Source organism: Macaca mulatta, chromosome 13, assembly GCF_049350105.2.
Source record: "Macaca mulatta isolate MMU2019108-1 chromosome 13, T2T-MMU8v2.0, whole genome shotgun sequence".
Taxonomy (NCBI): Eukaryota; Metazoa; Chordata; class Mammalia; order Primates; family Cercopithecidae; genus Macaca; species Macaca mulatta.
Genome location: NC_133418.1, coordinates 21,588,675 through 21,612,681, shown reverse-complemented (window position 1 = coordinate 21,612,681; position 24,007 = coordinate 21,588,675). Strand labels below are relative to the sequence as shown.

Genomic DNA, 24,007 nt, shown 5'->3' with positions numbered 1-24,007 from the left:
TGTAATCCAACCAGACTGAAGCCACAGGCCAGGAAACTGAGGACGGTTGGCTTCAGACCTACCCTGGAGTGGAAGCAGCTGGATTCTGTCCTCACGCTTCCTGTCTAAAGCCAGCTAGAGTGAATTTTTAGTCATCTAGATTTGGGTTATTTGGAAATCATCGCAGTATCTGGAGATGACTCATATTGAAAAAAATTAAATAAGATACACTTAAAACTTAACCCAGCATGAACATAACATGGCCTTTCCTTGTCAATTCTGAAGAAGATCTTTCAAGTTTGTGCAGTGCCTTAGAAGCCAGATGCTCTCTTCCATTCTGCCAGGGTCCTAAAGAAGTACTACTGTGTCCTTTTGATCACTCTGCCTTGATCACTCTGTCCCGTCACTCTGCTATTTCACCTGTCAGTGAAATACCTGGTACCGGCCTGTCAACATGAAGCATTGAATGCTTTACACGTCTCCATCCGGATTGTTTAGGCTTTGAATGCCGAGAAGTATCTGCACTTTGTTGGTCAATTGTAGTTGGTGCTAATTTGTGGGGAGTTTTTCCTGCAACTTCCCCTTGTGCCATAATCCAGAGGATCTCCCTCTGCCCCCAGTGCTGTAGGCTAGGCAGGTATGGGCCTGGCTCAGGGCTGTCGGGCAAGGATTGGACTCTCTATAGGTTCTGGAGGGTTCTGGTTAGATCACAGAGCTCAGGCAAGGAAAAGACAATAATAGATCAGAAGGAAGTTGGGCCATCAGGAAGGATGAGTGGGCAGGATGCTTGGTGGTGTGAGAGGATTCCTTCTGATTAAAAAAATAGAGGTTATTGCACTTTGTGTAATCAGAAAAGCTAAGGGTGACAGCAGATCTTATCCATTGTGGTTTTCCTGCTTATCTTTTGCTTTTAGGAGTGATTACCCTGCGAGTGAGGGCTTCTGCTACAGGGTCTTGTAGCTCTTCTCTTCATCTTGCCCTTTAAAAAATTTATCAGACTAAAAATCACAGGAATTTTAATGATGGCAGAAAATGTATTATTTTGGCTGTTCTCGCTGGACACATAACTTACAGAGTGTGAGACGGATGTGTAAGTTTCTATCAATTCAACTAGGTACAAGTGAAAATGTGTAAAATAGCAAGGGCTTCGAAAAGAGTCAGGCTTAATTTCTCTTGCACAGAAAAAGGATTCTGTTGCTCTTTCTGTCCCGTCCTCAAACAGGAAACAGGTTGTCTGGGACAAGGGTCAACAGGCAGCCTGTTCATCCATTTGCCTACTCTGCCATCCTTAGCACTCGCTTCCTTCTTCCAAGTTATCTTATGCTTCAAGAAGGCTGCTGGAGCTCCTGCCATCACTTCTGCATTCCAGACAGAAGGGAGGAAGGAAGTGGCGGGCAAAAGGCAAAGCCTCCTAGATGTCAGACTCCTCTGCAGGCCTTTCCTTGAATTCCCAGCTAACACTTTCACCCTAGTCTTTTACTGGCCACCCTATCTGTAAAGCAGCTGGAGGAGAAAGATGGAGGAGTGAGGCAAGGCCCTGAGATGATGCAGAGCAAGGGGCACACAAGGGGGGACTCAGGTCGAAGGTGAAATGGCAGCAAGCACCCTCCCTCCAAAACCCACCACCTCCTTATGAATCCCTTTGGCCTTGATTATGCCAGTAGATAACGGGTATGTGACAGTTTCAGCTTCTCTGGCCTTTGATCAGGTTGAATTATGTGAATAGGCTCCATGTCCTTGGAGATGAACCTGTTCTAAAAATTCTAAGCAACCCAGCCATTTGGCTCTTTGCTGGAAAGTAGCCTGACTTTTGAAGCCAAGTCTGGACAGTTTCCTTGCTGCACCTTGGGACTCAAAGGACACGGTCCTGACTCAGAAAGAGCTGGCTTTGAGGGAAGGGGTGAGTCATGAACCCAGACACAGCAGAGATTCCTGGTGCCAGTCTCCTGGGGGGAATTTATGATGGCCTTACATAATTGGGCTTATATAAGTTTCACTAGAAAGACAAAAATAGGAGTGAATTGTCTGCCAATTCACTATCACCTCCTTGGGGTCTAAGAGCCAGGCTGATGGTTCAAAGCTGGGACCCTCTATGTATTAACAGTGTGATCCTTAACCCCTCTTTGTCCCAATTCCACATCTGAACAATGGGGATGGTTCAGACTCTGAACCAATGGGGATGGTAGACTCTGCCATATATGGTTCTGAGGACTAAGTGGGGCCACATGTGCAAAGAATCCGGAACAGTGCCTGGCCCCAAGTCAGCCCTCAGTCAACATAGCAGTGTTTGGATTGTCCTTATTACTTTATCGGATGCATGATAAATACTGGTTAAATGCATGAATGAAAAGAAATCCTACTTGATTTTAACACGAAAATCAAACAAGTGACTTCTGTCCCTTTGAATACCCTCCTCTAAGTTGTCCAAAGTCCTTGAAGCTACCATCTCCTTGGTACCCTTCCTGATGCCTCTGGTGCGGGCAATGTGGTTACTTCAACACATAGACCCTGGTTACAGAGAAGCTGAGTGATCTGTCCCCAGGCCCACTCACAGGACAGAGTACTATACAATATCAATCTGGTTTTCTTCAGAACTCTGTTGCAGAGACTTTAGTATGCATTCTCTTCTGCTTCCTCTGTTGTCAACCACAACCCCGTGTTGTTAGGGACAACAGTGTGCCTGGTTAAAAAACGGTATTTCCTAGTCTCCTTTACAGATATGGTGGCCAATGAAAGATGTAGGCTGAAAGGATTAGCTGGGGATTCTAGGAAAGTTCTCTAAAGGAGCTTGCCCTCTAGTAGGCTTAGCCTTTTGCACCTGAATTCCCTCCTTCCCCCTGTCTGGAACGCAGACGTGATGGCTGGAACTCCAGCAGCCTTCATGAAGCCATAACACAACATGGAGGAAGGAAACCAGTGCTAAGGATGGCAGAGCAGGCAGATGGTCACAGATCTTTGAGTGACCAGTTATTTTGCCTGGATATTTGACTATTTTTGGAGCCGGATGCAGATGGAGGTGGGAAAATTATTCCTGCTGACATTCAATCTGTAGGAGTATTTGTCAGAGTGTCAGGGTCACCTCTGTGTGGAGCTGCCTTTCAGGTCTCTGGTATGGGGGCAGGGGTCATGGCCTTATGGTGACACCCAGGGACTCCAGTTACTTTGGCCTTTGCAGACTACTTTCTTATGAAAAAGCAGAATGTGACTGCCCTGGCAGAAAGATAAATGTCATCCAGGCTGATCCATTATTATACATTCATTTTCATTTATTTGTGGTTTCCCTCTGATTTTAAAAGAAATCAAAATTAAAACACTTTTCAGGCCCCTAACAGCATCATGGGCCCCATGCACTGTGCCCAGTGTGCCCAACGGGCATGCAGGCCCCAGGAGGGCAGAGAGCAATCACAGAAGGACTTGCCCTGGCCAACATAGGCTGGTCTCTCTAGGGGCAGCTTCAGAATTTTGGATTACCCAGAGATGCACGGTGGGAAATGTGGACCTAACTCTTGCCTCTGAGGAAGGCAGGCAGGCTTGGTTTCATGTACTGTTGGTGAGCCCGACATCCTCAATGCTCACCCGAGCTTTGGAAATGACAAGCAGGATTTTCAGAACAGGATTATCTGTCCTGTCCCTGTTTTAATTTCAGCCTCCTTATTCCCCCTGTAATAATGTGCTACACTGCCTCAATGTATTTGTTTAGTGGGTATGAATTCCAGTCTATAATGCTAAGGGATCAAATATGTGACATAACTTTACTCTAGAAATCTCTAAATTATGTGAAATCTGCTCCAAGCTCGCCCTGCCCTACCTCACCCTTTCTACCTGGTTATTGGGAGATTAAAATTCTGTCATTATTGGGGATCCTTGCTTGTCACAATGCTCCAGATGTCATCAAGCGATCTTGGGCTTAGGTGATGCCAGGAAACCTGGGCGGGAGTTCCATTGTCTGCGGTGGCTGCTACCACTGCAACTTCGACACCTGGATCCTCAGTGTGTGGGGGGCTCTGGGAGCTGCTCAAGGCCTGCTCCAGCTGGGGTGGTCCCCACACCTCTCTTGATCTGTCCTCTAACCACAGGCTCTGCTGCTGGAAATGTGTCGCTGCTCTCCTGGCCACGGTGTGAGCTCCCGGTCTCAGCAAATGCACCCAGCAGTCTGATGGGGCACCCTCTGTGGGCCTTGTCCTGCTTGCTGCTAGCTGCTGCTGGGCCTCACCCAGCCTGGGCCTCCTGTCTCAGTCTGAAGGCCAAGAGACAGCAGTGACAGCAGAAGAGGCAGACACAGAAACCTCTCTGAGGACCCGGGGAAGTCACAAGGTGGCTTCCCAAACTCTCTAGTGCAGCCCGGTCTGATAGAACCTCCTGCAAGGATGGAACAGTTCTGTACCTGTGCTGGTCAATGCAGTGGCCACGAGCCACATGTGGTTACTAAGCAACCACATGTGAAATGTGGCTACTGTGACTAGGAACTGGATTGAAAGTTTTATCGAATTTCAATTAATTTTCATTTAAATGCCCACAACTGCAGGTGGCGTGTAGCTACCAGGTTGGACAGCACACATGAGGAGCACAGACTCCTGATCTGGGAGCCTTGAAAGATGAGCCGTCACTCTGATGAGGGGGAGGGCCTGAACTGAGTCCTGCAGTGGCACTAGGCAGGTCTTCAGAGGGGTTGGTGACCCCTCCGAGGTGCATAACCCCTGGGCCAGGAGCAGTGGCTAGTCAGGTTGGGGTCCCTGGCCTTGGCCACGAGTGGCCACTAGTGGAAACCTCAATGTCTCCACCTCCAGTGGGCTCTCAGGCCTCACATGCCCATGCCAGGGTAAGGGACCTGTCGAGGAGGATGCCCTGGCACCCAGAGCACCTCTGCTGTTTGTCCTGACAGTTCCCTTGGGCTGGGGGCCCCAGGTGCAGGGCACGTGCAGCCAGACTGTCCAGCCTTGTGGTATTTGTGCATGAACTTTCCTGCGTGGGGATAGACAGCCTTATTCTTGTTTGTGTAAAGCCATTCCAGGAACTATTAATAGTTAGACTGGCATACATAAGCCTCAGGCTTGGTTCTTGTTAGTGTCCTACAAGTCTCCCAAACTTTACTCTTTTGGCTTTTTAAGGGAGAGGCATTATACTACGTTCAGGCACAATTGACAAGAAACATACAAGCTGTGAGGAGACGAGCAGACCCAGGGCCCCAGGCCTGAGCCTCTTTTCTCTCCCATGCTCTGCCTGCTCAAGTTACCTTGAGCACAAATGATGTCCTTCTGTGTGTGGGATCACAGACTGAAACGCGGGGCCATCCCTCCCCTGAAGTCACCCCTCAAATTCCCCACATGATTTTACTCTTGGCTACTCCCCAGTTGGCCGTAGTTTGTTGGGCCATGTGACCTGGGAGGGGCTCAGAAGGCACAATGAAGCCACCGCCAGGGCTGAGCCTCAGCTCAGCCAGCTACTTACTGCATGCATGGCAACTGCATGTATTAACACCTACTGACCTCAGTTTCCTCACCCGTAAACTAGGAATAGAGAACAATTACCACAGAGAGTTGTTCGGAGGATGCAAAGAGTTCTTGCATGAAAACTTCTTAGGAAAGTGCTGCACGTGGTAGGTATTCAATAGCATTAGCTATTTGGATTGGAATTAGTGGCTTTTTGCCATTTACTCCTGACCATAGGAGCTGTTCTCTGGGTCCCAGCTCTCCATTCCAGCAATGATCTCTCTCCTCCAACCCCAGCATTGGAGGAGTACCACAATCCTGCCTCCAGGTTTCATTTGCTGACACCCAGGGGCAGGATTAGGTGTAGAGTGCTGGACATGTAAGGGAAGAGGTTCAATTGTCCATCTGTTTAGTTATTTATTTGTTATTCAATGAATGTTAATTGAGACCACTCAGGGCAGGTGAGAAGCAGTGCGGTTGTGAGGAGGGCTGTTAGTGGGGGAGATGCTGGTGCTGGTGGCTTTCCTGTATGAATATGGCAGCTAGTGCACGGTCATGAAGAGGGAATCAGGGACACCATGGGGATGTTAAAAACTCTGCTGATGTGGAATCAGAATCCCTAGGCCAGTCCTGCCTTCCTCTTGCTTAGCTGTGTGGCCATGATCGAGGGTCCTCTTTGATCCTCCGTGATACATGGGCGAGGTGACCCACAGTGGCGGATGCCCAATCATCCAGCATGGAGTCATCATTACTAAGACACCTTTACTTGGAGTCACGATTGTCAGTGTGAAGGACACTTCCCACCTTAGAAGCCCTTCTCTATGAGCCCTCAGAGGGCTGTCTAATCCACAAGCCCTTTGCCTCCCACAGAGGCAGCCCAGCGCATCACTGCAAAGCACTAGCTGAGAAGATGTTCTATAAATTATCCAAAGCCTATTCTCTGGCACATCCATGGTTTGGACCTAGCTCTGCCCCTGAAGTCATATAAGCATAGCCGTGATGGGAAGGATGGTGATAACTCAACATGCCCATTCATATTCATTGAGCATGTATTCTGTCCCAGAAACTGCTGAATTACTGCGTGAGCCCCAGCTCCTTCCATACCAAAGCCCTTCCGACTGCATGGACCTCACCACTTGTGTTCAAGCTCTTCCTTCTTCTCATCGTTCCTGGAAAGATTCTTTATGTGCTGAGGTGTTCAGCTACCCTTGACCTTGTGCTGCCTTCCACAGCATCTACTTGGCAACTTTCCAATGTCCCTCTTCACGTGGGCACAGTGACCTCCCTTGTCTGGTTTTTGGCAACCATATCCATCTGTTGGACCCAGGCACGGCACTCGCAGCCAGCTGACCTCCCTGCGTCCCTGTGTGGAAACGTGCTGCAAAGTCACATGTCTCTAAATGTGTGTGTGTGTGTGTGTGTATGTGTATGTGCGTGTGTGTATGTGTATATATATATATCTTTTAGAGACAAGATCTCACTCTGTCGCTCAGGCTGGAGTACAGTGAAGCAATCATAGCTCACTGCAGCCTTGAACTTCTGAGCTCAAGTGACCCTTGACCTCAGACTCCTGAAAAGCTGAGACTACAGACATGTGGCACCATGCCTGGCTAATTTTAAAATATTTTTTTGGTAGAGATGGGGGTCTCACTATGTTGTCCAGGCTAGTCTCAAACTCCTGTCCTCCAGTGATCCTCCCACCTCTGCCTCTCAAAGTGCTGGGATCATTCTGCATATGAGGTGGTGAGTTTTTAAAAAAACTTTAACCAAAGTAGAAGTTTACATTATCCTTGGTGTTGCCTTTTAGATTTAGCCCATTATTCTCTCATATAAAACATGAAGCTCCATATCGTCTATAACTTGGAGTGGTATCCCCTTTGCATCTTCACCAGAAGACCACTTGGATCAGTGAAGACCAAGAGCAGAGACCTGTGACATCCACTAGCGATTGTCTTCACTGCTGCCACTATCCCAGTGCTCTCGGACACCGCATTGAACACGAATATCTCCCCTTGCTGCACAAGTTTCACTGATGGGGGTAAAGGGAGTTATGAAATGTATCATATGATCAAATATGTGATAGCGATCCCACAGACGAATGGAGCGGGTGGGGATGATTTAGACGCTCAGCCAGGCTTCTCCTGATGGATACCCATCCTTCTCTGTTGTTCTCTCTTTACTGCATCCTCAAGCACGGAGAACTTTTGGTGAGGTTAGCTAACTTCAGGGCAGCTGTGAATTAGATACTGGCTGTAAGTTACCTCCAACATCCAGAGCACGTAAACGCTCGGCTGTCGATGATTGTAATTTCCATTGTTTATACATAGTCACATCCTCAGTTTGTGGGGTGGATGCATTTGATTCAATTCAGACATGCCTTTCAAGCTGGCCCTGCTGAGCCGGGCCTGACAGGCACATGGCTCATCTCATCTGCATATAACAGTCTCTTTGAAGTCCCCAGAAGTGCCTGCTCAGAGTCATGCGCAGGAGGGAAGAGGTAAGACACAGAATGAGTACAGACTGCCACCCAGCCGCAGGAGAGGTGACTGCACACCACAGGTTCCTGGTAAGGAGGTGACTCACCCGCCGACTGTCTCACCTGTCCAAAGTGTGTGTCACCTGCTCTGTGTTCACCCACTGGGTTCATCAGAGGGGCACTTGGACAAAACAGGAACGCCACTGGAGAGGGGAACAAGTGCTGCCCCCAAGTCCTTCCCTGCCCCTTAGAGTAATGCAGCCGCTGTCAGCCCATCGTCACCCCCACCTGCCCTTAGCTTGCCAGAATTATCAGAATCTCTCAATTCTAATTTCAACCCTTCTCTGTGAAAATGAAAAGGTGGTGGCAGGCAATGGACACCCTATTGAAATAGAAACTGTTCTTCATATGTCAGAAAACAGTCCCAGAGTAATCTGGGAGTAATCTGAGCAAACGGATTCAAAGGATTATTACAATTTCTTAGTCTTCTACTGCTGCAAAAGTGGCATTCTTTGATTCTTATGTTTGAGGTTCTAATTGCAGGACTTATGAGAGATCAGTCATGTTGCTTACACTGTGTGTAGTGAATCAATGTTATTCTGAAGGGCCTCCTGGAAGCAGAAGGGATTGGAGAATGTATGTCTTTTAACATGATCGTTCCCATCCTATGGGGGTTAGGCACTCTTACCTCATGTTGCAGATGAGTAAACTGAGGCTTTTGAGATTTGAGGGTGCACAGCTTGAGGTAGAGGTGGAATTTCCAGCGTCATCCAAGAAACCACGAATCTCCAATAGCTTGCACACATCCAGGTCTGCTGGATCCTACTTTCTAAGACCACTTGCAGATTAGGAGACTTCAAACAAATTATTTCCAAGGGAGGGCATCTTTCTTTGTAACCCCGACCCTGGCAATTCTCCATGGCCTCCGGGAATCCAGCCGGAAGCTCTGCGATGAGTCCTGGGGAACTCTTTTGCCCAGGCAGGTGCTGTAGGTACTCATCTGGAAAAAGGCGCTCATGACAGGTGGTGCCAACCTTCCACGGATGCTTTTCAGCATCTCTTGAGATGAGGATACAGAATTTCTCTTTCACCCTGTAAATGTGGTAAATGAGGGAATAGGATTTCCAGCTCTAATTTTTCTGAATAGGATTCAAAAATGAAACTGAATAAAAAGGTATCCAGTGAAAAACACACACCCATCCCCATCTCCCATCCAGTTCCCTCCACAACCCTTTTCTTAGTTTCTTATATGTCTTTTCAGAGTTTCTTTATGCAAATATGGTATAAACAAAAAAGAATGGGCCTTTTTCTTCTCTTCCTTATTTTCCACAAAATCTATCAAAATGGGTTTTTTTTGTTGTTGTTGTTGTTTCATTTTGTTTGAGACAGGGTCTCACTCTCACCCAGGCTGGAGTGCAGTGGCACGATCACGGTTCACTGCAGCCTCGACCTCCGCAGGCTCAGGTGATCCTCCCATCTCAGCCTTCTGAGTTGCTGGGACTACAAGCATGCACCATCATGCATGGCTAATTTTTCTATTTTTTGTAGGGACAGGGTTTTGCTGTGTTGCCCAGGCTCGTGTCAATCTCCTGGACACAACGAGCAATCTGCCTGCCTCAGCCTCACAATGTGTTTTTTTAATGTTAAACCTCTTTTTGTGTTGAGAGGCCTGGCTTGTGTGTTTGAGCTCAGCTGCCTACCTTTGCAGCTGTAAATGTCAGGGCTCCAGGAGGGCTGGCTGGGTCTCTCCTCCTCCCCTGTAGGGTGAGTGGGGCCCTGAGCTTATCCAGGCATCCGCAGGGGAAGTGTGGATGGATGGATGGATGGGCAGGCCCTGGCCTTTAGGGAATGCGCTGTGTGTGGTCTTCTAGCCCCAGCAAAGTCCCAGGGGGCCCGAGCGGGAAGTTGCCATCCTCAGGGGGTCTGAGTGGGGAGTCGCCATCCTCAGGGTCAGTCGTGGTTTCGAATTGAGCTCCTGGGGGCGGAGACTGCATTCCCCGGGGGACAATCTGATAGCTAGAAATGAGAGCAGTGACTTGGACGCTGTGTAATTCAGGAGGGTCCCAGTCCCTCAGAGTCACCTGGACACCAGATTGTATTTACAAAACAGATGGATGAGGAAATGGAGATTGGGTCTTCAAAAGAATTAATCTCAGATTTTATTTATTTATTTTAAAAATATTAATTTTTCCCAAAGACCCTTTCCAAGTCAAGAATTGTTTTAAAAACCAGCCTAGCGAAGACAAATGCTGTCTGTGGCAGAAGGCACCGCAAGGAGCTGAGGCTGACTTATGTTTCTCCTCTGGGCTAGGTGCGCCTCTAAGGGGTTCACACACTTTAACCCCCTTAGTGACCCTACATGCTCATCCCCATTTCTTAGACGGGAAGCAGAGCCAGCTCACAAGTCGGGGAGCCACAGTTCCAGCCCAGGTGGCACTGGGCCCTGCCTGCCCCAGCCAGATCCTCAGGAGCACACGGCACCCCACGCGCGTGCAGGGGACAGCTGTCCTCACAGAAGCAGCCCCGGGGCCTACAGGACTTCCTGGGGTTTACCCTCAGAGCACCCATGAGGTTAGAATCAGAAAGCCCGGGAGTCAGGAGACCCAGGGCAGCTGGAGGTCTTTGCTGAGGCACAGCAGCCCCGTCTGGAGACCTCCCTGAGAGGCACTTCCTGAGGAGTCTGGTGGATTTTGAGCTGCTTTTAAAACAACCTTCTCCTTAGCATAGACGCTGACACTGAAGGGAAAGAAAGCAAATGGTCCGTTCTCAGTGGGAAGGCAACTTGCTTTCAGGGCAACGAGTTTGGGGGAAGAGGACTGGTAGAAGACACGACTAAGAAAGTGAGTAGGAGTCCAGACGTGTGTGAATCATCCTTTAGGGCCTCCATGTGTGTGACGGGTTGACTTGTGTCTTCCAACATTCACATATGGACGTCCTCGCCCCTGGCAGCTCAGAAAGTGACCTTATTTGGAAACAGTGCCATTGCCGATGTAATTAGTTCAAATGAGGTCATGCTGGAGTTGGGTGGGCCCCTCATCCCATACCACTGGTGTCCTTATAAGAAGGGGAAATTTCAAGACAGACTTACACACAGGGAGTACACCATGTGAAGACCGGGCTTACACAGCTACACCACCAGAAGCTGAGAGAGACGCTGGAACACAGCCTTCCCTTTGGAGGCAGCCTGGGTCGGCGGGCACTGTGATCTCAGACTTCCAGCTTTCAGAACTGTGAGACATATTTTATTGTTTAAGCCACTTATTTTTTGGTACTTTCTTACGGCAGCCCTAGCAGATGCTAATCCAGCGTGCATTCTGACAGAGGGCGAAGGGGGCTCCTCAAGTCCCAGGTCCAGCTTGGTGTGGTTCAGCTACTCGAGAGACATTTGCTGCTAATGGATGAGCAATCAATCTGGACGCAGGAAATCATTTTTTATTTGGGTGAATACAATATTCTCATTTTGTTTTAACTTTTCCTAAAAGTTAAATCAAGGTTCAAAAGAAAATTGAGGTTCAAAGAAAATTTTTGGTCTTTACATGTGCTAAAAAGAAAAAACAGAAAGACAGACTCATTTCATCTTTATATGGGATGTGATCCATGCTCTGGTGGGCTACAGAGTGTGTCTCTATGCGGGTCCCTGTACTCCGTGCGAGGTTGGCGGCCGAGCCACGGTTCCCATGTGAGCAGGACAGCAGTCTCACCTCACACCGAGCACCTTGCCCGAACATGGAACTTTCACCCACGTTGCCATTTTCCCGCTCTCCCTTTCCCTCCTTGGAGGTTCACACTCGTCTCTCCAAATTAAAATTTACAAAGAGAGGAGATGGAGGCTCCCAAGTGACCACAAAGTCACATTTTATGTGAGACCTTTTTGCCTCATTTGCTAGTTATTGAACAAAGGTGACTCTGAACCTAGCAGAAGCACGGGTTCAACACACAGTTCAGAAAAACAGGAACCATCAATTCGTAAGAACTTAAAGAAAAAAATAGTTTAAAGAACTGAGAAGTTGCCACATTATAGTGAAAGAATGTCGGGTTTTGGAAATGACAAAAACGAGCAATCTTCACCTCGAAAATCCGGTGGAGTCAGTTACACAAGACATAACCGCACACAAACATGGCATTTCTGATAATATAATGGCATTTACAGTCAAGAAGCTTCTTTCAGAGTATTTCATGGAAAGTTATTTTAGTAGCAAGGGTAGCCTTCAGCAGTGAGTATTCGTCAAGAGAGTGAAACCTTGACTTCAAAGTCAAGAGGCGGAGGAGTGAGGACTCAGATCTGGAGGCGACCTGCAGGGCGGGTGCCCACACACAGGTGCCCCAGCTGTGGACATCCCACGTGCACGGGAGTGGGCCAAAGAGAGGCCCATGGATCCCTGCCCACCTCAGAAATGTCAGCAGGCAGCTGGGGGGCATTTGGACTCCAGCCGGGACACCCTCGTGGCCGGGCAGGGGATGCAGGCACCACAGGTCACAGTAGTTTGCTACAAGCGTCAACTTTTAAAATTTTAAATAATCCTCTTATTGTAAAATTGAGGACATTATTTTAAGCAACACAAAAACCATGTAAAAAAATGTCTGTGGGATGTGAATAGTATGTTTCTTTAAGGTAATGTCTGAAGAAAACATAAAAGCCCCAGGTGAAAGACACCCTGGGAGCAGAGGTGCCCCTGAGGGTTGGCTGCCCCAGGACAGAGAAGGGCTTTGCTGGTGCCCAGGTGGCAGTGCCTGTCTTGATGCTAGGTGCAGGGGTTTAGAAGAAAAGGCAAGGAAGAAAATAAAACTCACCGCCGACATTCCCACCACTAGAGCTGCCCACTGTTCCCAATCAGGCCTATTTCCCCCCAGCCCTGTCCTCTGTGTATATTTGATAATTGCATAAATCATCTCTCCCATAATTAATCTCCTTTAAAATTTGGAATAATATAGTTCTTAGAATAAATAATAATCATGCAGAATAATTTAGAATAATGTTATTTAGAATAATTTTTGTAGTCATACCACTTTGCAGTCATTCATAACTCAGAAGGACTCTGCGTTTAGAAGGTGTATTTAAAATGTGCCCTCTTTGCTGAAGAGTTAGTTTTATGGTAAAAATCCAATAAAATTATAGCTAAGCACGGAAAAAAAGTAAAGGATTAAGCTCAGCCTCCAGAAATACTGATTTTATATATATTTGCTCTGGGGAAGATTGGTTTAAGAAGACCTACGGCCTGTTAATTGCTCTTTTATCAATTGCCTCCTCATAATTTTTGCCCTCTTTTCCCCTCCCTCCCACCCTCCTTTATTCCCTCTGTCTCTTCCTTTTCCCCTCCCTCCCTCCTTTCCTTCCTTTCTTCCTTCTCCCTTTCTTCCTTTTATACATTGTTGTTCTGGGGGAACATTTCTAATATCATGGATTTTAAGCCTTTGATATATATGCTTCAAATACTGTCTCTCAGCCTGTCTTAACTTTCTTTACTGTGTCATTTATATTATGGAACTATTTCACTTTTAAGTAGTTATTATTTTCCTTTTAACACCCAGGTTTTGTCTTGCTTAGAAAGTCTGTTCCTACTCCTAGATTCCAAAAATATCCTCACATTTTTTTCTTCTGATACTTACTAATTTTATTTTTAAAGCTTAACATCTCAAAACAAGTAGAACTTATTTTTGTTTATAATTTGAAGTAAGGGGGTTTCGTTTTATCCTAAACGTGTAGCAAATTTTCCCAGACTATTTATGAAGTCATCCACTTTTTTCCTGCTGAAATTATGATATTTAAGCTGATACGTTTTATGTGTTGGGGAGGTGTCCAATGGGCAGTTTCCAGTTGGAATGTGGCATCAGGTAGAGCTTTGACACGACATCTGTGTCTTTCTGACTCCCATGTGACTTCAGGGCAAAGAGGTAGAGGAATGGAGCTCACAGCTTTTAGAGAATATGGGCCAGAAACAGGAAGGAGTCCAGGCCTGATAATGGGAACTAGCGGACAGTGAACGCAGTGGAGGGCCATTGGAGCCAGAGCAGCTGAGAGCCTTCAGGAGGTGAGTTTCAGAGAGCCTCGGCATAAATGGATCCAGGGTGTGGTCAGCTCAGGGAAACACAGACAACCAGGCCTGAGCACAGGCCAGGCCAGGCATTTTAGTATCTGCATATTGAGAAAGTTTGACCTTGAGTGTGAAATGTAGACAAGCAACCCAAATAAAAAATAGGCCTGATTGGGGCCCAAACTAAACCAGATTGATGAAAATAATCGCAAGAGTAGGAATGGACGCGACCTACAAGAAGGAGACTGAACCCACCAAGAGTGGAGCTTGAGACAAACCAAACGAGTAGAGGCTGCCAAGTCGGCCCAAACCCCATGGGTGTGGGAATTTGGGAGGGCACCAAGGGCTGGACTGAGAACCTCTTCTCAAAGAAGTCTTTCTAGGATGCTGTACTTCTGTCTTGCCACCTTGCAGGCCTTACAGTGAGACCATGAAGTCCCTGTCACTCTCCCTGCTGGACCCGTGGCCGATGTCGATGTCTGCTGGGCCGGCCTCACAGGTGTGCATGCTGTGCAGTCGCTTAGGGCCTCCCCTGTGCAGAAGGGCCCGGCTTGGTTTAATGCCCTGCTTTTACCATCTGAAAATTCTTAATGGTTTTTGAACAAGGGCTGCACATGTTCATTTTGCACCAGTTTATAATTCCATCATTAAAAACTCTGTGTTTTTCCTTTTTATTAAAAACAAGAATGTCAGAAATTATCCCTTTAAAACGGTAAAACAAGAAGGCATTAAACTCTTAATATTTCAGGTCAAATTTGACACTGTCCCTGGACATGCAGGTCTGGGTATCAGTGGGTCTTAGCCCCTTTCCTGCTGAGTCCAGAAGATGCTTCTAGTCACCTAGCATAGGTCTCTAGGGGACCCCTGCCACAAGGCAGGGCCAACACCAAATGACATGTAGTTGCCTTTGATGACTGGGACTCTCCACCACTGCTTTATGTAACAGCAGGTCCTGATTTATGAAATGTGGCTTAAAAGCAACTTAAAGAAATGAAAGGTCAAGGATAGAATATGTGATGAGATTCTGACCCCATGGAGCCTCCAGCCCCATGGCTTGCTGTGCTTGGGCTGTGTTCTCTGGCCGGGAAGGGTCCACAGAGAAGGCAGGCTGCCAGCAGGAGGCCTGCCTGCTCCACCAGACTGATGACACTTATCCCACTTGGTTCCCAGAACTAGGAAACCAGGGGCCCTGAAGCACTAGTTGCAGGAGAACTCTCTGTGTTAATTTAAGGCAGGCTCTATGGAGTGGGGCTGTTGGGCAGCCTTTCCAATTTATTCACCCATCCCTGGGATCCCTTGGGAATGAGAAACCGAGTTTCTCCAGGGTTCTTCTCTCACCACCCATATCCTGCAACCTTAGGGTCCTCCCTGTACTGGGCATCAGCCTGGTCTCAGCATTCAGGGACTCAGAGAGAACAATCAGAGGTGCATTTCTATCACTATGAGGATCCTTGACCTTTCTTCCTTGACCTTGGCCTTCTGTCCTTGACCTTTCATTTCTTTAAGTTGCTTTTAAGCCACATTTCATAAATCAGGACCTGCTGTTACATAAAGCAGTGGTGGAGAGTCCCAGTCTCCTATGAGGACCTTAGGCTCAGGCCAACAATGCAAAGAAGCACCCTACTTAGGGGAAACTTGCTGTCCAGTTGTAAAGAAAGCACTAGGGGGCCATGATACCCATCCCACCGATGTTCCCTCCCAAACTCTCCTAAACCCATGGCTCCCAAACAAGTTCTGGATTGCACTGATCAGGCTCCAGCCAAGGTGAGCCCACTGAGGTCCGAGCTTGCAGAGCTCAACCAACATGATGGCTTCAGAGATGAAACACCCAGCACATCCAGCTGTAGTTACCCTGTAAGGAGCAGAAAGTTTGCTATCACTTCCTCTCTACTGTTTTTATGTACAGGTGACCAGTAGGTCAGTTGTTCGTACTGTGGTGATGCCTGTAAAAGGAGCAATGGAGGTCAGGGGGTGCCAGTGAGTGGTGGAGACCGTTATAAATACTATGTCCCCAAAGGGTGTACAGTCAAATAAATATAGCATGGGAAAAACCAGGTTGACCCAAGAGAAACATCTTTTTCTAAAAATCTGCAAGACTTCTCAGAGCCTTTGGTCATGCATTTTAAATATCCAAATATGTGTTTTGAAAATATGTGAAATAGCATAACCTTTGCGGTGTATGTTAAATGTAGATGATGGTGGAACTTTCTATTTTTTCTTAGAGAATTTCATGGGACCAGAGTTCCAAAAAACACAAACGTTTTGAGGACAAAACCTATGAATATTGTAGAAGATTAGAAGCAATACATTACTATAGGCAGAAGATAAATGACACTGGATTGAAATTTTTAAAATGGGAAAATAATTACAAATGGAGGAGTGGCATGGTCAGAGGTGGAGTGCAGGTGCCTGTGGCACATCTGGATTCACTGGCTCAGGCAAGCTGCGGTGGAGCAGGAGGCTGGGGACGTGTGTATAGAGTCCCAACTGCCAGATCACAGTGTTGGGTTGGGTCTTTCACCTGCAGGGCTGTGTGTGTGTGTGTGTGTGTGTGTGTGTGTGTGTGTGTGTGTGTCTGTGTGCACGTGTGTGTGTGCTGCTTAAAGGTTTTTGAGCAAAGGATGGAATGATGAATGTGCAGCTTTAGAATAATGACTTGGTGGGAAGAATTGAAGTGAAGAAACACTGGAGATTTGTAGCCCTCCTAGGAGTCACTTTCAGCATGGATCTTGGTGTGGCCTGGAAGGAAAGGACCCGGCTTGTGGGAGGCAGCAGCAGAATGGACACATGAGAGCCGCAATCAAGACAGACGTGGCAGGGTGAAGAACTGGCTGAATTGTGAAACTCTAGGCTGCCCATATCACACTGACATTTTGAGAACTCAGAACAGATGGCAACACCTGGGCCCCTGCCTGTGCAGATGGGCCAGAAAAACGTGACACATGTGAGGGTGGGCATGGGGTGGCAGCAGTTGCTCTCGCCCAAGCATTAAGAGTGTTACAGAGTAGAAATATTATAACAGAATTAGTGAAGCACCTCTGGGGGACTCCCCTTCCTTCCCCCGTTGGCTAAGTAGCCACCAAAAACAAATGGAGACACCTGCATGCTCTTGCAGCCACTGCAGTGCGGCCAGCTCCTCTGCTGGGCTGTACACATGGAGATCGTGTAAGTGACCAGGGCCAATGTCTCTGGCAGCCATGGAGAAACAGGTGGTCCAGCCAGGCCCCTTCATTGCCCATGATGGACCAGCTTGCCATCGCTGGTCAATAGCTGCAATCCCAGATAGTATTAGGCAATATATAATTAATAAAGAATATTCCAGTTGATCTGGTTGTTTTAAAACAAGGAAACTTCTTGCTATTTGGAACCCCACAAAATCCACTGCTCCCTGAATTGTATGTCCTGAAATCTCACAAATTTGCACGCTGACACAGTTAATAAAGGAACAGGAGATAATTTAAACAGCCCTGCGGTTTGGAAGTCACAGGTTCTGCTGCTTCATGTTCATGCACAAGACTAAGAGCCTTTGAAGAAGATCACTTCCTAGACGAACGCTTTATGTTTGGATTAAATGCAGCTCCTCCAGATCATCTCCAGAGGAGATTCAGCCAGCTTCTGTTCTCTCTACTATCCCCGTCTTCTTGCCTCCTCCCATGCACATATTTATATGTGTTCATATTTATGCACGGACATGCTCTAGTGTGCCCTCTAGTGCAGAAATTTTATGCATGAAACTTTAACCCCTCTTGCATCAAGGCATATAAGCAGAAAAGATGACTGGAAAGATTTTAGGGCTTGGAAGGGCAAACATGATAGTCACTATACATTATAAAGAACACCAAATGACAGTGTGCTTTGGAATATACCACTAGGAATGTTTGTGCATTGCAATTAGAAAGTAATGATATTGAAATGAAGTGAAAAAAGATCACAGGTATATAATTCAGCACTGAATTGATGAGGACACAGAGGTGAACTAGAAGGGCATCCCAGTGGAAACCACTTACAGTCCCACAAAAGTAAGATCTAAGCAATGGGGGTATAAAAAAGGAAGACAAATCGATGGAGATGGCTTGGGGTGATGTGACCTGGAGTTCAGGGAGGGACAGGGACTTGCCTTGGACTCACCATAGGTGCTCATGAAGGAGGCAGCATTTGGACAAGGCCCTGAGAGGCAGGTGGATTTGGATGTGCAGTGGTGGTCCAGGTGTGTGGAGTGGGGGTCAGCATGTACAAAGGCATGGAGGTGGGCAAACCGAGGCTGAGAGCACAAGAGGTTCACTGTGTGTCTTCCGGCTGGCCAATGAGCACATGGAGGTAAAGGTACACAACTCGGTAAGAGACAGGAGTTTGTGTGGATCAGGCCTGCTGTGACATAAATATGCAAATGATGTGGTCCCTCGTGGTAGCACCCTCAGGATGACGCACTCTTCTACCAAGGTTGACGTTGCTCAAAACATGGCTGAAAATTTTGGCCGGGGGTGTACCCTGGGAGCCCATTTAGAAGCCACAGTGGAAAAAGCCCTCGTTGCTTCAGCTTTGAGTCACCCGGGCTCTCCCACCTGGCTCATTTCACCTGACAGTTTCTAAAACTTCTCACAAGGAATTTGTCAGTTTATTACACATCCATAGAATGCCCTGAAGAGCTATTCCAAAAGAAGAGCTTGAAAGTCGAACGCTAAGCAGAAAAACGGTGACTTCCAAACCACAGGGTTTATTCGAATTATCAACTTAGTCCTTTATTAACAACTTCAAGGTGCAAATTTGTGAGATTCCAGATGGGCAGTTCAATGAGCAGCTGGATTTTGCTGGTTCCCAAGCAAGGAAAATTCCCTTGTTTTAAAGAGCCAGATCCATTTGGAATAGTCTTTCTTCCCCACATATTACGGCATGAACATGACTCTAAAGTATCTGCCGAGGGTCTTTCTTTTTGCGACGGTGGGCACTGTTCCCCACTGTCGTGGGCTTGTCACAACGCTCAGTGTGCATTCCGTTGCTTCTCTCCATAACGCCTCTCAGCTAACTCTACTGTTTCTGTGCTCCTGGGTTGTTAACGTTCGAGTCTTGGCTCTATACCATTTTCCTTATCATTTAGGATTCCACTGGGAGGACATCACTAAGTTTTGTGAAATCAGACTTCATGTGTTGGCTGAGATCACGGGGGTTGAGTGTTCTCTGAGCACTTGCAGGCTGGGGGAAGACAGAAAACCTGGACACCTTGCAATCGTTTGCAACAAAGTGGAAAGACTAAAGTAGTTTTGATTTGTGCGTTCGTCTGTTTGGACTACTATAACGAAATACTACTTGGTGGCTTAAACAACAGAAATGTCTTTTCTTACAGTCCTGGAGGCTGGAAGTGCAAGAGGAAGGTGTCAGCAAGATCTTTTTTTTTTTCTCAGAGCTCTCTCCTTGGCTTGCGGATGGCAGCCTTCTCATCGCACAGCCTTTTCTCTGTACGTGCTCATGTCTGTGTCCTGATTCCCTTTTCCTAGTAGGACCAGTCAAATTGGATTAGGGCCTAAACTAATTACCTCGTTTTACTTTACCTCTTTAAAGGCTGTGTGTCCAAATACAGTCACATTGTGGGGTGCTAGAGGTTAAGATTTCAACATATGAATTTGAGGGGGGACACAGTTCAGCCCACAACAATTTGTTTTTTGTAATACATTTAAAAGACCCATTTCTGGGCTGCACTCAGTGGCTCATGCCTGTAATCCCAGCACTTTGGGAGGCCGAGGTGGGAGGATCACTTGAACCCAGGAGTTTGAGACCAGCCTGGGCCTCATAGCAAGACCCTATCTATTAAAAAAAAATACACACACCAAAAAACTTGACTAGATATGGTGGTGCACACCCATAGTCCTAGCAACTTGGGGGCCTGAGGTGGGAGGGTCGCTTGGACCCAGAAGTCTGAGGTTACAGTGAGCTATGATCATGCCACTGCCCTCCAGCCTGGGCAACAGAGTAAGACTATGTTACTTAAAAAAAAAGTAAAATAAAAAGACCCACTTCCATTGATTTCACCCATGGAGAAATTGTGCAGCAAGTGGTTAGGTGAAATGTGAAATGTCTGACCGATTATTGTCATCATGCTCGATTATAGAGACACAGTATGCTCCCCTTTGCATTCTTCATTGCTGATTCTGTGCTTTACATCTGGTGGCTACAAAAATTTAGTATTTTGCTGGCAGGTACATCAAATCTACTTCTCATTTCAAACATTACACTTTTTGTTTTCAACGATTCTGACCCGTAGTCAACAACTGCAAGTATGTGGAAATGTGATTCTCCTGCTTTTGGGAACAAGGGAGCTCCCAGTTTTCTGGGCAGGATGCGACGTTCCCATCATAAGGGGGGCCTTACCTGTCTGTTCCTCTGGCACCTCAGTCAGAGCCCCTGGAGTTGGCTAGGCCAGTTTTGGCCCTCCTCATTGAGACCTAGTCATTCTGTAGACACACTTCATTCTCCCACGCTTGGGCTTCTGGTTCAACCTGTGGCCCTGTCAGTATCACCAGAAGATATCCATCTGGCCCAACTTCTATGATTTTTTGCCCATGTACCTTTCTGACTAAATTGTATACGATCATCCTCCAAAGGGTTGGCTGTCTTTGGTGGTATTTTGGCCTGAGTTCTGCCTTGGATTTATGTTTTTTGTTATATATATATTTTTTTTCTTTTTTTTCTTTTTTTTTTTTTTTTGAGATGGAGTCTCACTCTGTTGCCCAGGCTGTAGTTCAGTGGTGTGATCTAGACTCACTGTAACTCTGCCTCCTGGGTTCAAGCGATTGTCCTGTCTCAGCCTCTGGAGTATCTGGGATTACAGGCACGCATCGTCATCCCTGGCTAATTTTTGTATTTTTAGTAGAGATGGGGCTTCACCATGTTGTCCAGGTTGGTCTCGAACTCCTGACCTCAGGTGATCCACTTGCCTCGGCCTCCCAAAGTGCTGGGATTATAGGCGTGAGCCAACACACCTGGCCTTATTTCATAATTTTTTACTGAAATTTCACCCACATGTTCTATTCATGTGAAATTTACTAAGATGAGACCAAGTAGAGATAAAAACTATCTAAACGAACAACTTAGGTCTCTCTTTCAGACTTTTTTTTTTGTTTGGTTTATGGTCTTAAATACAACCCACTTGGCTTTTCCCCTCAGACCACTGGTTCTTTTGTCACTGGAGTCCCAGAGATCAGGGTTTGAACTAGCCCACCACTTACTGGTCGTGTAACTTTGGGCAATTCAGTTTGCATCCCTAAGCCTCAATGCCTTCATCTGTAGGATGGAGGTAACCATAATGCCTGTCTCGGAGGCTGCTGCTAGTGTTAACTGTGGGACACAACACAGAATGAGGCACACACGACGTGTGCAGAAAATATCAGCTTTGTTTTTCACTCTTCTGCACTTGCTGTAGCATTCTGCAAAGCTATTATTCCTTTCCTAGACTCATGCCCAAAGTTACAGAGGACCCAGCAACCGTCTCCTGCAGCCCCTGGAAACCTCTTGATTCTTCTGTGATGTCCCCAGTGGTGCAGCAGCCCTGGCCTTCTTCTGATGGCTTGAACAGTTGGTCTTCATCGAACAGTTCTGTATTGGAAACTTGCCAACCTCCATCCACATTCCAACCTCCATCTGCATCCGTTGGTACAAAATGGTTCAATCTGTCTACCTCTTTTTGCATTCCACCAAGATATTCCAAGGCCCAGGGTTCCTTTGACCACCTCACACCTAACAAGTTCCCTCACTGTCTCTCACTCTCCCCTGAATATGCTAAGCTGCCTCTGTCCTGCTAAAACTGTAGACCTGAGAACGAAGTAAGGTGCTTCAGGTGAGGCTTGATCAGCATAGAGCAGTAAGGGGCCACCTCCTCCCACCCTATAAGACCCTATTAGTGCACCTTGGAGCCCTTTGCTTGGCTGGTGGCTACATTACACTTCTGTTAATGATGGAATTCCATAACATTTTTCCCCATTAATTTCTGCTACAAAACACGAAAGTCTTAGCCAGGTGTGGTGGTGCACACCTGTTGTCCCAGTTAGGCAGGAGTCTGAGGTGAGAGGATCGCTGAGCCTGGGAGGCAGAGGTTGCAGTGAGCCAAGATGGCGCCATTGTACTCCAACCTGGGTGACAGAGGGAGACCCTGTCTTAAAAACAAAACAAAAACAAAAATAAAAACAAAACAAAACACACACACACACACACACATATATGTCTCATATTTTACATTTATGAAGTTAGGTGGGGTTTTGTTTGTTTGTTTGTTTGGCTTCGTTTTTTGTACCCAAAAGTACATAACCTACTACTATCTACCCTTTTTTTTTTTGAGATGGAGTCTTCCTCTGTCACCCAGGCTGGAGTGCAATGGTGTGATCTCAGCTCACTGCAACCTCTGCCTCCCAGGTTCAAGTGATTCTCCTGCCTCAGCCTCCCGAGTAGCTGGGATTACAGGCACCTGTCACCACATCCGGCTAGTTTTGTATTTTTAGTAGAGACGGGATTTCACCATGTTGGCCAGGCTGGTTTTGAACTCTTGACCTCAGGTGATCCACCCACCTCAGCCTCCCGAAGTGCTGGGATTACAGGCGTGAGCCACCACTGCGCCTGGCCCCTTTCCTAAGGTTTTTCTAAAGCATGTTTTTGGCAATCTATCTTAGAATCTTGTCAAAGGTAAGTACAAGGTTCAGGGTTTATGGAGTCACCTTCTAGCCCTTTAAGGCCACCAGAATTGCTGATGTCTTATGGACTCCTGAGAAGCTCATGGCGGTGATTCTTACAGCTCAGCTCCTGGCTGCTGGGCTGCAGGTCACTGGGCAGAAACAGAACTCAGTTCTCATCACCTGGATGCCGTTTCATACTCTCCACCCTCTCCTGGGTTTTAGTTGCCCCACACAATGTCAGTCTCTTTGTGATTGTTAGTTTTATGTGCCAACGTTGCTAGGCCATGGTACCCAGATATTTGGTCAAACGTTTTCCTGGATGTTTCTGTGAAGGCATTTTTTAGCAGATTAACACTTAAATCAGTAGATTTTGGCAAAGCAGAGTCATTACCTTCCATAATGTGGGTGGGCCTCATCCAATCAGTTGAAGGCCTTAATAGAAAATGACAAACCTCCCCAGAGAAGATCGGATTCTGTCAGCTGACCCGAACCGCAACAGGGACTCCTGGGGTCTCAGCCTGCCAGCCTGCCCTGTGGATTTTGGACTTGCCAGCCCTTACCATTGTGGGAACCTAATCTTTAAACAACTCAACTTCCCCCCTCCCTCCTCTCACACACACACACACCCAGTTGATTCTGTTTCTCTGGAGAACCCCGACTAACACAGTCTCCTTCTCAGTATTAATGTGTTTTTTTTTTTCTTGGACAGAAAATATAGATAAAATAGAAGTCCAGAAGTTCTGTTTTCTCTCACAACCAAATTCTTCTATTTCTCTTTTAACCCATTTGGATTTGTGAGTCCCAGAGCGTGCTCTGCCAGGGCTCTGTTGAGTTCCACAGTGGATTGAGCACCACTATGTGGGAGGCACTGGCTCCCAACAGGCAGTGGGCACCTTTTCCCTGATGAACTGTCTTTCCAGATCTCACTCAAGCCCTTTCTATCAGACTTCTATCATGCGGCTCTGTCAATTTCTTTAAGCATCTCTCCCTTCCTCCTGACTGTCCTGACCAAGAGCCTCCCTAATCTCTAATATCTAAAAATTGAAGCCAACTGCATCATTAGATCTGCAGTATATATAAATAACATTTACTTACAAGAATATTTGTATAGAAATGTACGTAAACGTACTTACACACATTTCTATAAATACATTTAAATGCCTAAAGACATGTTTGAGCAATTTAAAAAAATGCTCCTGTTTAGCTTCCTATTACCATTAGGAATTTGGGGCAGAGGGCAAAATTGCCTGGTCTACTCACAGTGACTGCAATTAGAACGTGCTGCAGAGTCAGAGGAACTGTGTGACAACGCCTGGCTGTTGACACTGGACTGGGTTCAGAGCTCTCCAGTGGCCACTGAGAAATAGGAGAGTGTTTCCTGCACAATCCTGATTTCTTGGGGGAGGAGGTACTATTGCACGCTGCTGGGTGGAG

General features: G+C 46.9%; 2 long non-coding RNA genes across 3 annotated transcripts in view; one reads left to right on the top strand and one right to left on the bottom strand.

Moving 5' to 3' along the window:
* The window catches only part of LOC106993126 (uncharacterized), a 64,671-nt gene that overhangs the window by 3,525 nt on the left and 37,139 nt on the right, over positions 1-24,007 (top strand). The window lies entirely within an intron of this gene.
* Positions 10,716-23,982, bottom strand: LOC144333699 (uncharacterized). 2 transcript variants are annotated; one of them, XR_013402637.1, is made up of 4 exons: positions 23,834-23,978; positions 18,045-22,060; positions 10,973-11,112; positions 10,716-10,846 (listed from the first exon to the last, which is right to left on the bottom strand). It is a non-coding gene; the product is annotated as an uncharacterized LOC144333699 (long non-coding RNA). The 2 variants fall into 2 exon arrangements; XR_013402636.1 differs by lacking the exons at positions 10,716-10,846; positions 10,973-11,112 and having other exon boundaries at positions 17,794-22,060; positions 23,834-23,982.